Raw genomic sequence first — 12,747 nt, forward strand, 5'->3', positions numbered from 1 at the left:
CCAAACCGCCGCCCTGAAGTTACATTGTAGGAATCGCAGTGGGGCGGGATTGAGGCATCGATGAGAGAGACTGTCTTGAAGGGACAATACAATGCGAAATCGCATTGTGTCTGACAGTTGTCTCTGAGAACCAACCAACTGGCTGTAGCTCAGTGGACTGGTAAGAACATCATCGACACCTCAAAATTCAGCGACATCGGCTTGTCTTGCCTACACCTTCTTTGGATTTTTCAGGAGAAGAGGTATCAGTTCTGTATCCTCAACTTTTTTATTTTTGAGCTTAGAACCATTGGAGTACATTTTGCACCGTTCCCTGTTTTGATCACTAAGATCATGTTGCATTTTGGTAAGAAACCGAAAACTGAGCGGATTATGATAAAATTGCATTCAAATGCAAAGATTTATTCGGAATGTATCCAAAAACCGTGGAGGTTTCCAGGAGATAGGGTTATAGATGAGGATGATGATGATGAGGAGGAGGCTGATACGGCATGTTTCGAAGCCGATGCCTTGGAAAAGACTCCCTCTGATATAGAACGCATGCCATTGATTCATCGTGGCCTGCATTCTATTAACACCATTTGTGAAGACATCCAGACTAGGCAAGTTGGCCTCCATCAGAATTATGAGGAGCTCAGAACTACCGTGGAGACCCTAGTCCAGGGAGATAAGGAGCGCGAGGAATCCATGAACGCGTATATAGAGGGACAGCGGCAGTTCCAAGAAGAAGGTCTAAAATGCTTGCCACCTTATCAGAGTCCTGCTTCTGACGACTCTGAGAGGAATGAGCGTCATCGACGCAGGACTGACGATGCTGGACCATCTTGATCTCATGGCGAGTAGTTTAGTTGTTTTGTGTTTAGGAAATTTCCCTGTTTTTGTAGAATTTTATTTCAAGTTGTTTAGTTTATTAATTAGATTTGGATTATGTATTTGTTTTCGACTATTTGATTGCTAGTTGAATTTTTAATTTAATTTGGTTTTTGTCCAAGCATGTGATGAATTTTTCCATGAGTCCCACCTTCCCGAATTGTTTGGGGGTGGTATTATTATTTTTAGCATTGTTTTTATCTTATCCACCGTTTTAGAAGTTAATTTTGCAAACTGTGAAAATATGAGTTGTGTGAGAATGCTGCCAATTTGGTGTGGCTAAGATTAGCTAGTATGGTAGTGGTGAAAATTTTAAGGAATGAAATTGGAAAGTTGCTATGTTAAATTCAAACCATTAAGCTATTAGGTTTGTTTTGGAATAATGAATCTGGGTTGTTTCCATTTTTGGTTTTAGAAATATTTTGTTTCTGTCAATTGCCTTAACAATTGGGGAAACTTGTAGAATTCGTTTTAAAAACTAAACCTCTATAAATCTTTGATCACTCTTCACTCCATACCACACCTCTCCCTTTACACCTCTCATTGTTACCACTCACTTTTATTTTTCACTTTTCAAGTCAGAGCACTTCAAGATACACGGAGCGCTCCCCGCGCCCTTCATAGGCAAAACCTGAGCGCGCCACGCGCTAAAGCGCCTGGAAGTTGAGCAAGACAAGCGTGCCCCGCGCCCTTCACAGGAAAATTTGAAGTGCGCCCCATGCTAAAGTGCCTGGAAGTTGAGTAAGACAAAAGCGCGCCCCGCGCCCTTCCACAGCCAACCTTGAGCGCTCCACGCGCTTTGCACCTCCACAGCCACTTCTGATTTTTTCTGTTTGGTTGATTCTTGATAAATGTAAAAATAGTATAATCCTAATATCATGTTAACAAGAACACTAATACGTAATCCTACCGTTCTTACGTTTAAATCAATTCTTCTTACTCTCAAAACATAATCATGCAATACAACGAGTAAGGATTTCGTTCCACTCTTAAACCTTCAAGACTTAAATAAAATTCAACTACTTGTCACAAGGAACAATGGTGAGAGTAATGATTTGATGTGAATTTTCTATTCTACCATTCCCAACAATTGAATCTAAACAAGACATAATATAAAGATTTGAACTTTATTTGTTTAAACTCAATTTGAAACTACTCATGCAATAATTGAATTAAACTAATAATGACAAATAAGTAAATCTAAGGATTTAAGCTAATAAATAAATGAAAATGAAACTAGATTATGGATAACTAATTAACTTTATTTATCTAATAGAACAATAAGAACAAGATATGATTGAATGAATAACAACTATTTTATTTATCTAATGAATGATATTCAATGATTTAAATAACTAAGCTAAAACAAAGAATGAAACTAATTAATGGAATGAAAACTAAGTAATTAACTAATCTAGATCTAACTTTTTCTAACCCTAAACTCCATTAACATTAGCTTCCTAACCTAACTGCCATTAACAAAGAGTCAAGCTTTTGTTTTTATACTTCCAGATCCAAAAATCGTGCATGGGCTTGGAGCCATGTTTTGGGCCGAAAAATCGGGCCCAAAACCCAATTTCTTTAGTCCAAAATGGGCTCTTCAGCTGCAGTTGGCTTCGACAGATGTTTCGTCCACTTCTGCTCCTCTGATTAGGCCAAGGCTTAGACCATTGGAAAGCTCTTTTCGAGCCGGTCGTTTTGACATAAGTTACTCCCAATTCTGAGATCTGAGTCCAAAGATACGGCCTTCGGAAGTTCTGCTGACTTGTGCACTGTTTCTGCCCGCGTTGACTTTTCAGCTTTTGACCGGGCTTTACAAAGGCTTTGTCTCCTTGAATCTTGGCCTTTATTCACAGAACTCCTTAGCAACCAACCATTGCTCCTTTATCTCATCAAAGTGGCACATTCCTGCACATAATTGACTTTGAAGCCTGAAATACATAAAAATACGTAATCAGTATTAACTCTTAATTATTACTCACATAATTGGTCTAAAAGTATGATTGTTAAGGGGTTAAAACTACAGTTTTGGGCTCTTATCAAACCACCCCCAAACAGCATTTTGCTTGTCCTCAAGCAAAGATGAGAAATTAGAATAAGTGACCAAAAATGGAGTTCTATCTACTCTCGTTTACTGAAAGGATTGCATTGACCATATCGCAACAAGGCCTTAAACCACTAGGAATTCCCTAGTGGACGAGTTATAGCCTCATGAGAGTTTTCCAGGTGAAGGTACTCACAAACTTCATCTATACTACAACGACTAAGAAATAAAACTATTGTTTCCTCATTCACGCCTCAACTATCTATACATCTCACTAGCAATTGAATACGTAATAATCATGTCGAAACCTAAGCTAATATATGCATAATAATCAATCATCTACTTAATAAACATATATACAATGAGTAATGCTATGAAATGCTTAGCAGGTCCGTTTCGAAAACTTCGAATAAGCGTCCTTAAGTAGGTCCTCACATAAAAGTCAAGACAAAAATCACTCGATTTTTCCGCTCAAGTTCGCTACTCCAGGTGTAATGCGGTGGGCACACTTTTTACCTTACAATCTCAATGACACACAAGGAAGCGGAGTCGATCAAACACAACTGCCACTTACTATCACACTAACCTATTCCTAATTGAGCTAGAGGTCTTTATTAGGTGTTGCGGGATTAGGAGATGGTTTAAGAAGGAAGGAAATGGATATACAAAAGGACAAGTCCGAGATAATAGAGTCTTCATATTATATAACTTAGAAAAACCTTGTTATTTTCTTTTGCTTCTATACTTTGTTTCCATCATTAGCCATATTTTTTTTTTTCTTTTCTTTGGCTTTTGACTCTATTTTATTCTATTTTTGGAGTTTTATTTATTTCTATTTTTCTTTTTTTTTTCTTTTCTTTGGATGGAAACTTCTTTTCTTTTTCTGAAGCAACTAACTAATTTTTGTTTACACGTTTTTTCTCTTCTTCTTTCTTCACTCATTCTATTCTCGGACTTATTCTAGATTGGGTAAGTTGAATTTTTTTTTTTTTTGTTTTGTAACAGGGTAAAGGAATTGTGGTTTATGGAAGGCTAAAGAAAGGCTCGAGGGGCTTAATTAGCGGAAAATAATTCATAGGTTTGAATTTTTGGCTATATCGATCCAAAGAGGGCCTAAATTCTCGCTTTAGATATGGCATAGTGATCAAGCAAGTGGACGTGTGATTTCTCTATCCGATTTTACTTCTCCCTTTTGTGTCATTTCTCAAATATTTCGGCTCATATAAGGCTTTAGGCTATATTCTCACAGGATTTGTAGAATAAGTACTCTAGCCTAGATTTCAAACTTACTACTAACAATCATAGATACTCATGTAATATATTTATAGATAGATGCAAAGATTATTACCTACATATTAACCTAAGTTTCTAACAATTATTCGATGCAAAAGCTACGTGAGACTTCTAGATTGTTAAGAGCATAGAAAGAAAACAATACCAATATTCCTAAGTGTATAGCATAAACTTATTTATTTATATTTTTAAAATTTTTAACTTGAAAACAAATGCATATTATACATATCTATATCCTAACAGATGCCTTAATTACACGTATTTCTATGCCCCCCAACAAGAAGCATGCTTTGTCCTCAAAGCATTTAAATAAAGAGGGTAGGAAAAATACCATTGAAGCGTGTGAAATTCGGGAACATCCGCAAAACAAGGTTAAAACATACAAATATAGTAATATAAAAAAAAAAAAAAAAAAACTCTATAAGAGTTCCACCCATTATGGGGTTAATGCAATTAAATTGCTTGGGACATAAGCAGGACACTAACCTAAACTAAAAACTTACCTCCACTCCAAATAAGTTTTCGTCATCCTCCTCTTCTATAAAGAAGTGAGGTTCCTTTGCATCCCCGCCATGCCATTATAATTTGCCAAGCTTGCCGCCATTTATCATCTACGGATCCTAACCCATTAAAGCCCACTTGGTCGGATGGGGTGTAAGGTGCAACCCGATGAGGTTGTATCCTCCACCCTTGCCAAGTCATTGCACGGAAAGATCGAATAATAGAATTGGTGGGTCTCACAATGTCGACCCCAACCTAGTCCGTGAAACGGGCACAAAAAAAGGGAAGAAACATAGTATAATACGGCAAACTAATATAGGCATAAGAAGATACTTATGCCTCATGCTATGGGCTCGTGCTAAACTAGACATTAAGGTCTTAGGAAGGTCATATAGCAGGCGTTCCTCAGCTAAAAGCAAGGAAAACATCGCAAGTGGCATCATTCGCGAAGAAAAATGCCATTCCCCTAATATGTTTAGCATGATAAAGAACATTACCGTATCACATTAAGGGACAAGCTACCAAGGGCTACGTTATATGTCCCTTGGTCCTCTACACGGAAAATGCCGACCATAAGCTTCATGCAAAAGTCATAAGTGTAGACATGCATATTATCTACCCAATAGCATCATGGGTCTTGTATTTCAGCGGGCATGGCAAGTCCAAGAACAAATGCTAGCAAGAACCATAAGCGGTTCCCAACTACGTGTGTGATCACCTTAAAACCAAGCACCATAAGTAGTGCTTTGAAACAAATCTTTGAAAGACTGTTCTCGGTATTATTGTAGGAGATGTCATCTCAAAGCTACGCCTGGAACAGCTGCAAATCACCCGGGAACAACCCGCGGAAAACTGAAATTTTTCCGGTCCACGCGAAGTCGCGCGGAAAGGCCAACTAACTAGAGGCCGAAGTCGCTACTGGTATTTGGAATTCCAGTGTTTGAGCGCTGAAGTCGCTGACCTTGCTTGCGTAGCGCTTCTAGGTCCAGTAGATGAGGGCGGTTCGCGCTCAGTATGAGGGCGGTCGCGCTCTGAATAAATTTTCCAAAAATGTGAAGGGCGCAGGCCGATGATGGATGGGCGCGGGCGCGCTCTGGAGGGCTGAAACCGGAGTTTAGATGAAAAAGAAAGTAAAACTTGGAGTGGATGGTGCGGATGATGGTGGAATGTATTGTGGTTTGTTAGTGTAGAAAGAAGGGAGTTTTATAGGTTTTAATTGTTAAAACGAATCGTAAGTTGCCAAAAAGTTTTAAGGCAATTTCCGGAAACAATAAAATTTCCAAACCCGAAAACGGAAACAACTCATATTCTTGATTCTAAAACAACCCTAGTATCTTTTATACTGGATTTAGACTAGTAACTTCTAAACTCTCTTATATTTCATCCTACCACCACATCTAATTATAGGTATGCCAATTACGACAATATTCTCAACCTTCACTCCAAAACAAACTCTAAAATGGAGGATCTTCTACAAATCATGATAGAATAAATAATACCACCCCCAAACAATTCGGGAAGGTGGGATTAACAATAAAATCTATGCACAATTTGAAAAGAACCACATTATATTAAAATTGAAATTCAAACAACATTTAACTACCAAATTCAAAGTTAACTACGGAATTTAACAACGTAACATCCTATCTACTAAAAATAATAAAAAAACAACATCAAAACGACAAACAAGAAGAAATCTAACTACTCTTCAAGGGAGTGAGGTGGGGGTAAGAATAGGAATTTGAGTGATCAAGAATGGAAAAACCAAACACCCCACCCCCAAACAAATTTTTGAAAACAGTTTGTAAAAATTTGTCTTAAAACGGGTCTTTTAAAGTCGATTCCCTAGACTTAAAGTGATATATATGTATTTACATGCGGTTTCCCATATATCAATAATCTAAAAAGTTGTGGGTCTTTCCACAAATAATTAACATGGAATGCACCATCAAACATAATTAAGCACCAAGATTTCCTATGATGTAGCTTAGTGGAATGAGAGTAAAGCCTTATAGATCTAAAACCTAATCGAGCATACAGTTTCTTCTTTGTCCTCCTCCCACGGGCGGAATGCCAAGTAAATGAACATGAGAAAATTGATGGTTGTGGAAGATACGTGGGATGTGGATAATTTTGAGAAGGGGAAAAATGGAAAAAATGAAAAAGTGTCCGGTGGCTTGTCCTTGGGTGTTACTTCTTCACTAGTTGGTTTTAGATAGTTATGAAGCATAGGAGAAACACCAAGGTCAAGTACAAACTCAATGGTTCTTTGAAAAGGTAGAGGGCAAGGAACATTAAGTGATGGAAGGTGAATGAGTGACATGAGGATGTGAGGTGGGTGAATGGTGTTCAACTAGTGTTCTTAGGTCTATATCATCGAGGGCTTTGAGATATGCAAGACATTCCTCAATAGGTGGGTAAGAAGAATCAATCGGGGATGAGGGCTTAAAATTCTTCTTCCGCCATGGCCAAGAGATGAATGGATGTCAATAGGAGAGAACTCAAGGAGTCGAAGGAAATCTTCCTCGATGTTATCTACGTCGAGGGAGTAGAAATTGTGATCCTTGTCTTCTTCCATAAGAGGGGTATCTACTAGTGTGGGGACTAAAGTGTCATCCGCACTAATGTGAGGTACAAAACTCTCAATGGACTTCACTTCTCCTTCTATAGGCAAACCTAGTTGTCCCTGCTTTTGTCTAAACATGTTAACTTCTACGAAAAGATTTCCAAAAGAAAGAGTCATTGAGCCATCCCCGACAATTGATTTGGGCATTGGCGGTTGCCAAGAAAGGACGCCCTAAGATGATGGGAATGGAATCATGAGCAACTTCGTGGTCGAGAATAACAAAGTCGGCGGGGATAGTAAAAAACTGAACTTTAACAAGAATATTTTCAACTACACCCTTGGGATACTTAATAGAACGATCGGCTAACCAAAAGTCATTTTGGTTGGTTGAAGTATTGTTAGACCCAGTTGTTTATATAAATAAAAAAAAGGGAGTAAGTTAACACTCCCCCCCAGGTCTAATAAAGCAGTTGTTATGAAGGTATCACCTAAGGTGCATTGTCTGCAATAGGGATCGACCGGGGTCCTTGTACTTAACAATTCCGTTATGTTCGGATAAAGAGGGATATTGTTCGATTAAGAATGCTTCGGGGTATGTTGGTTTTCCTCTTCTTGGTGCACAACTCTTTTAGAAACTTAGCGTGTCCAGTAGACTTTTTATAGCTTCTAGAAAAGGTAGGTTTATAGTCAAATTTTTAAACACTTCCCTAATCTCATCAAAATTCTCGCCATTTTAAAACACAACTAGTCTTTGGGGATATGGTGCTTTATCGCTATTTTTAATGAAAGGGATAAAAGTATTATTAGGCTTTGCTTTATCTCTATCCGTTTTCCATCTAGGTATCCATATTGGAACCTCTACAGGTGTAGGGTCTTCACTTTCTATTATTGGATCTTGTAATGTTTTCCCTTTTGGTTGTGGTTTAACCGGTACTTCTACAAATTGTAGGGTCTTCGGTTCTATTATATAGTATGTGGTATGGTATCATTTTTAGTTTGTGGGTAATCTTTAGGCATAGTTACTTGGTTATCAACTACTCGCCCGAGCGAAGGGGTAGTGATCACCAGAGTCCCCTTGGTTTATATTACCATTACACTGAATACTTTTTATTTCGAAGGCGGTGTTTGTTGACTTAGGATTAGGCACTGCTTGACTTGGAAACACGCCAGTTTGGTTATTATTTTGGTTAGAAGACATGTCAATAACCTTTTGGCACAAAGACTGCATCATTTGCATCGTTTGTTTCATCATATTAGAGTTTTGATCATGCTGATCTTTCATCAAGTTGGAGTTTTGTTGCATAATTTGATTTTGTTTCTCCAACAAGGTCACTACTACTTTGTCTGTAGATGGTTGTATTGGAATTAAATCTTGTTGGCGTTCATGTCTTGATGTTGATAGTTCCGGTTATGGGTACTAAACCTCTATTCCGTCACCTAAGTTCCCTTGTCCTTGATGTTGAGTTAACTGGTTGAAGTGTGATGGTTGTGGTGGTGTTTGTGCATAGACAAGAGGACAATAGAAGTCGGAATGCTCAAGACTACAAATGCACATTACAACGAGTAGAGTTAATGTTCATGACCGGAGTGGGTTGTTGTTGAACAGAGATGGCATCTACCTTTTAGTGAGGGCATCGATAAGAGTTTTAAGCTCGGGATCATGTTTAACCTCAAGAGAAGAAGGAGAGGAGCGGGGAATCGTTACCTCCCCAATTGTTGTTCCTCTTAGATTGATCTTCTAAGAATGTATAAGCATCCAAGGCTCCTTTACTAAGAAAACTACCCCGCACATGATATCTAGAACCTCCTTATGATAATGTGAAAGCCCCTGAAGAAAGAAAGAACAAAGCGTGTCTTTTCGCAAGATTATGATCGCGGCATTCAATGAGAAGATCGATGAAACGATTCCGTGCCTCCAAAAGGATTCATGAGGATTCTCGGCAAGAAATGAATCTTGTGAAGCATTTCATCCGTCTTTAGTGGTGGGTAAAATTGTTCCATGAACAATTGAACAAGTTGAGCCCATGAGTCCACGAGTTTGGCGTTTGGGCAGCTTAACCAAGACGCCGCCTTTGTCGGCTAGGGGGTGAAAGGAAACACCCTAAGTTTAACTTGATCCGGACTTACGCTAGGATGATGGAATGTAGTGAGAACTTGGTCTATCCTACGATGTAATGGCCGGTAAGGCTTCTCGTGGTCTAAACCATGAAAAACCGGTAACAAGTTAAATATATTAGGGGATTCAAAAATCCCCACTAGGTCCGCAAAGAACGATGCACGCACTTAGGGCCATCGTTTAGGGCTTTATAAAAATCGAGAGAGAGGAGTCTCTTGTTCTTTAGCCATTGATGTAGGTGTAGTGTGTGAAATTCTAGATAGGCGTGTTATATTTATTTCTACTGAAAAACAAGCCTGATTATACTAGAATAAAACTCCTCCTGACGTATGGCGGAGGAGGAAGAATGAGTACCGAATGCCTCCTTGCTACGCTTGTTTGAATAGCGTCTTGTATATCGCGATTTCAAATGTATTTAACAAGTTAGAAACACTAAATAACTTTAAGGAATAAAAATTTGCATTTTTCTGTGAAAATTGGGCTGTTCACACTGAATTTTCCCTTGAGGGCGCGAGTGGGCGCGAGTTGGGCGCGAGTGCCCTCCTGCTTTGTCGAATGTCCGTTTTTGGGCGCGGGTCGCGCTCGGTTTGGGCGCGGGTCGCGCTCCAGGGTTTTCAAGTTTTAGGCCTTTTATCGTACTCCAAAAAATCTGAAATTTTTACAGTAATTTTCTAAGACATCTATCAAGTAGCCTGTAAAATTTCAGATCAATCGGAGCTGTGCAAGTCCCTCTACAGCCCTTCAAAATTTGCGAAACGGTTTTCGGACACAATACAAACAACCGAATGGTTAACCCATCAAAAAAAATCCAAAAATTGCCAAATTTTTACTGGAGACTCCTGACAGATCCTACTTGTTCCTGTAAAAAATTTAGAGCAATTGGAGTTCTACAACCTCTCCTTATTGGCTGGTGTTTCAGATATTAAGTGTTTGCAACACTGCAGAAACACACTGGAAACACTCTACTATTTAGGAGGTCAAAACAAATAAAAAACTCATCAAATTTTTACTACAAACTCCTTAGTTAGGATAGATACTCCTGTAAAAATTATAGAATTTTTAGAACTCCCTAAGTAACCTTACTCGTCTGTTTTTCAAGAACATGCGGTGTGAAAACTGAAATGCAGCACTGTAAAGATCGTATTTTTTTCACAAGGTAAAACAACTTTGAAAAATCTGAAAATATTCCAGTAAATCAACAACACATTAAATAATATGTATGAAAATTTTCAGAATTTTAGAAAATTTAGAAATACCTTCACCGCAGTGTTTTTCTCTGTGAATCCGCAGCCCCTATGCCCTAAAACAAAGGAACAGTTCGAAAATTCAAGAAACAAGAATGAAAAATTAAAAGGGTGGGTGGGTAGAGAATGGGAGATTGCCCCTTGGATTCAAGCAATTGAATTCTTGTCTTGAACGAGATTAAGATGGCAGCGGCGCCATTTGATAAATGTAAAAATAATAGAATCCTAAATATTAATGCTACAAGAACACTAATACGTAATCCTACCGTTCTTACGTTTAAATCAATTCTTCTTACTCTCAAAACATAATCATGCAATACAACGAGTAAGGATTTCGTTCCACTCTTAAACCTTCAAGACTTAAATAAAATTCAACTACTTGTCACAAGGAACAATGGTGAGAGTAATGATTTGATGTGAATTTTCTATTCTACCATTCCCAACAATTGAATCTAAACAAGACATAATATAAAGATTTGAACTTTATTTGTTTAAACTCAATTTGAAACTACTCATGCAATAATTGAATTAAACTAATAATGACAAATAAGTAAATCTAAGGATTTAAGCTAATAAATAAATGAAAAAAATGAAACTAGATTATGGAGAACTAATTAACTTTATTTATCTAATAGAACAATAAGAACAAGATATGATTGAATGAATAACAACTATTTTATTTATCTAATGAATGATATTCAATGATTTAAATAACTAAGCTAAAACAAAGAATGAAACTAATTAATGGAATGAAAACTAAGTAATTAACTAATCTAGATCTAACTTTTTCTAACCCTAAACTCCATTAACATTAGCTTCCTAACCTAACTGCCATTAACAAAGAGTCAAGCTTTTGTTTTATACTTCCAGATCCAAAAATCGTGCATGGGCTTGGAGCCATGTTTTGGGGCCGGAAAATCGGCCCAAAACCCAATTTCTTTAGTCCAAAATGGGCTCTTCACCGCAGTTGTCTTCGACAGATGTTTCGTCCACTTCTGCTCCTCTGATTGGGCCAAGGCTTGGACCATTGGAAAGCTCTTTTCGAGCCGGTCGTTTTGACATAAGTTACTCCCAATTCGAGATCTGAGTCCAAAGATACGCCTTCGGAAGTTCTCACGACTTGTGCATTTTTACGCCCTCGCGTTGACTTTTCAGACTTTTGACCGGGCTTTACAAAGGCTTTGTCTCCTTGAATCTTGGCCTTTATTCACAGAACTCCTTAGCAACCAACCATTGCTCCTTTATCTCATCAAAGTGGCACATTCCTGCACATAATTGACTTTGAAGCCTGAAATACATAAAAACACGTAATCAGTATTAACTCTTAATTATTACTCACATAATTGGTCTAAAAGTATGATTGTTAAGGGGTTAAAACTATAGTTTTGGGCTCTTATCAATTCTTCTGAGCTTGATTTCAAGACTTCTAGAGTGTATTTGTTGTGATGACATCCCCTCATATCATACCAGAGCAGTCTTTTGAAGATTTGTTCCGAAGTGGCACCTATGGAGGATGGTTCCGTGATAGAATCGTGCAGTCAAAATGGACACATCTACTGGTAAGTCCTGATGACTCATATTTACCTCAACTTACTGAATATTTCTATAATAATTCAAAGTTCTTTTGTCAACCAGATGGAGAACAAATGTTCTCTGTCGTAGTTAATGATACGACAATGGATTTCAACAAGTTCTTAGTTGCTTTTGTTGTGGGAATGCATATGCCTGTTACTACAAACTCATGGGGATATCTGACTAATAATGCATACCTTTATAACTATGAGTATTTTCATGAGACTTTTGAGGGAGGGGTTTTTCGTGTAATGGACCGAGGGCAATATAACATATCCCTTGGTAGCCTGTCCCTGAACGTAGGCCTTACCATGTTCTTCATTATGATGAATATTTTAAGAGAATGGCAGTTTACTTCTGCTAGCAGTAAATCACCGGTGACGTTTTCCTTACTTTAGCCGGTGGACGCGTTTCTATATGACATTCCCAAGGTTTTAGTGGCTAGTCTAGCTAGAGGCCATAGTATGAGGGCATAAGTACCTTCTTATGCCTATTTTGGTTTGTCGATCATGTCTTTTTTTTTCCCGATTTACGTACCCGC

Source organism: Coptis chinensis, chromosome 7, assembly GCF_015680905.1.
Source record: "Coptis chinensis isolate HL-2020 chromosome 7, ASM1568090v1, whole genome shotgun sequence".
Classification (NCBI taxonomy): Eukaryota; Viridiplantae; Streptophyta; class Magnoliopsida; order Ranunculales; family Ranunculaceae; genus Coptis; species Coptis chinensis.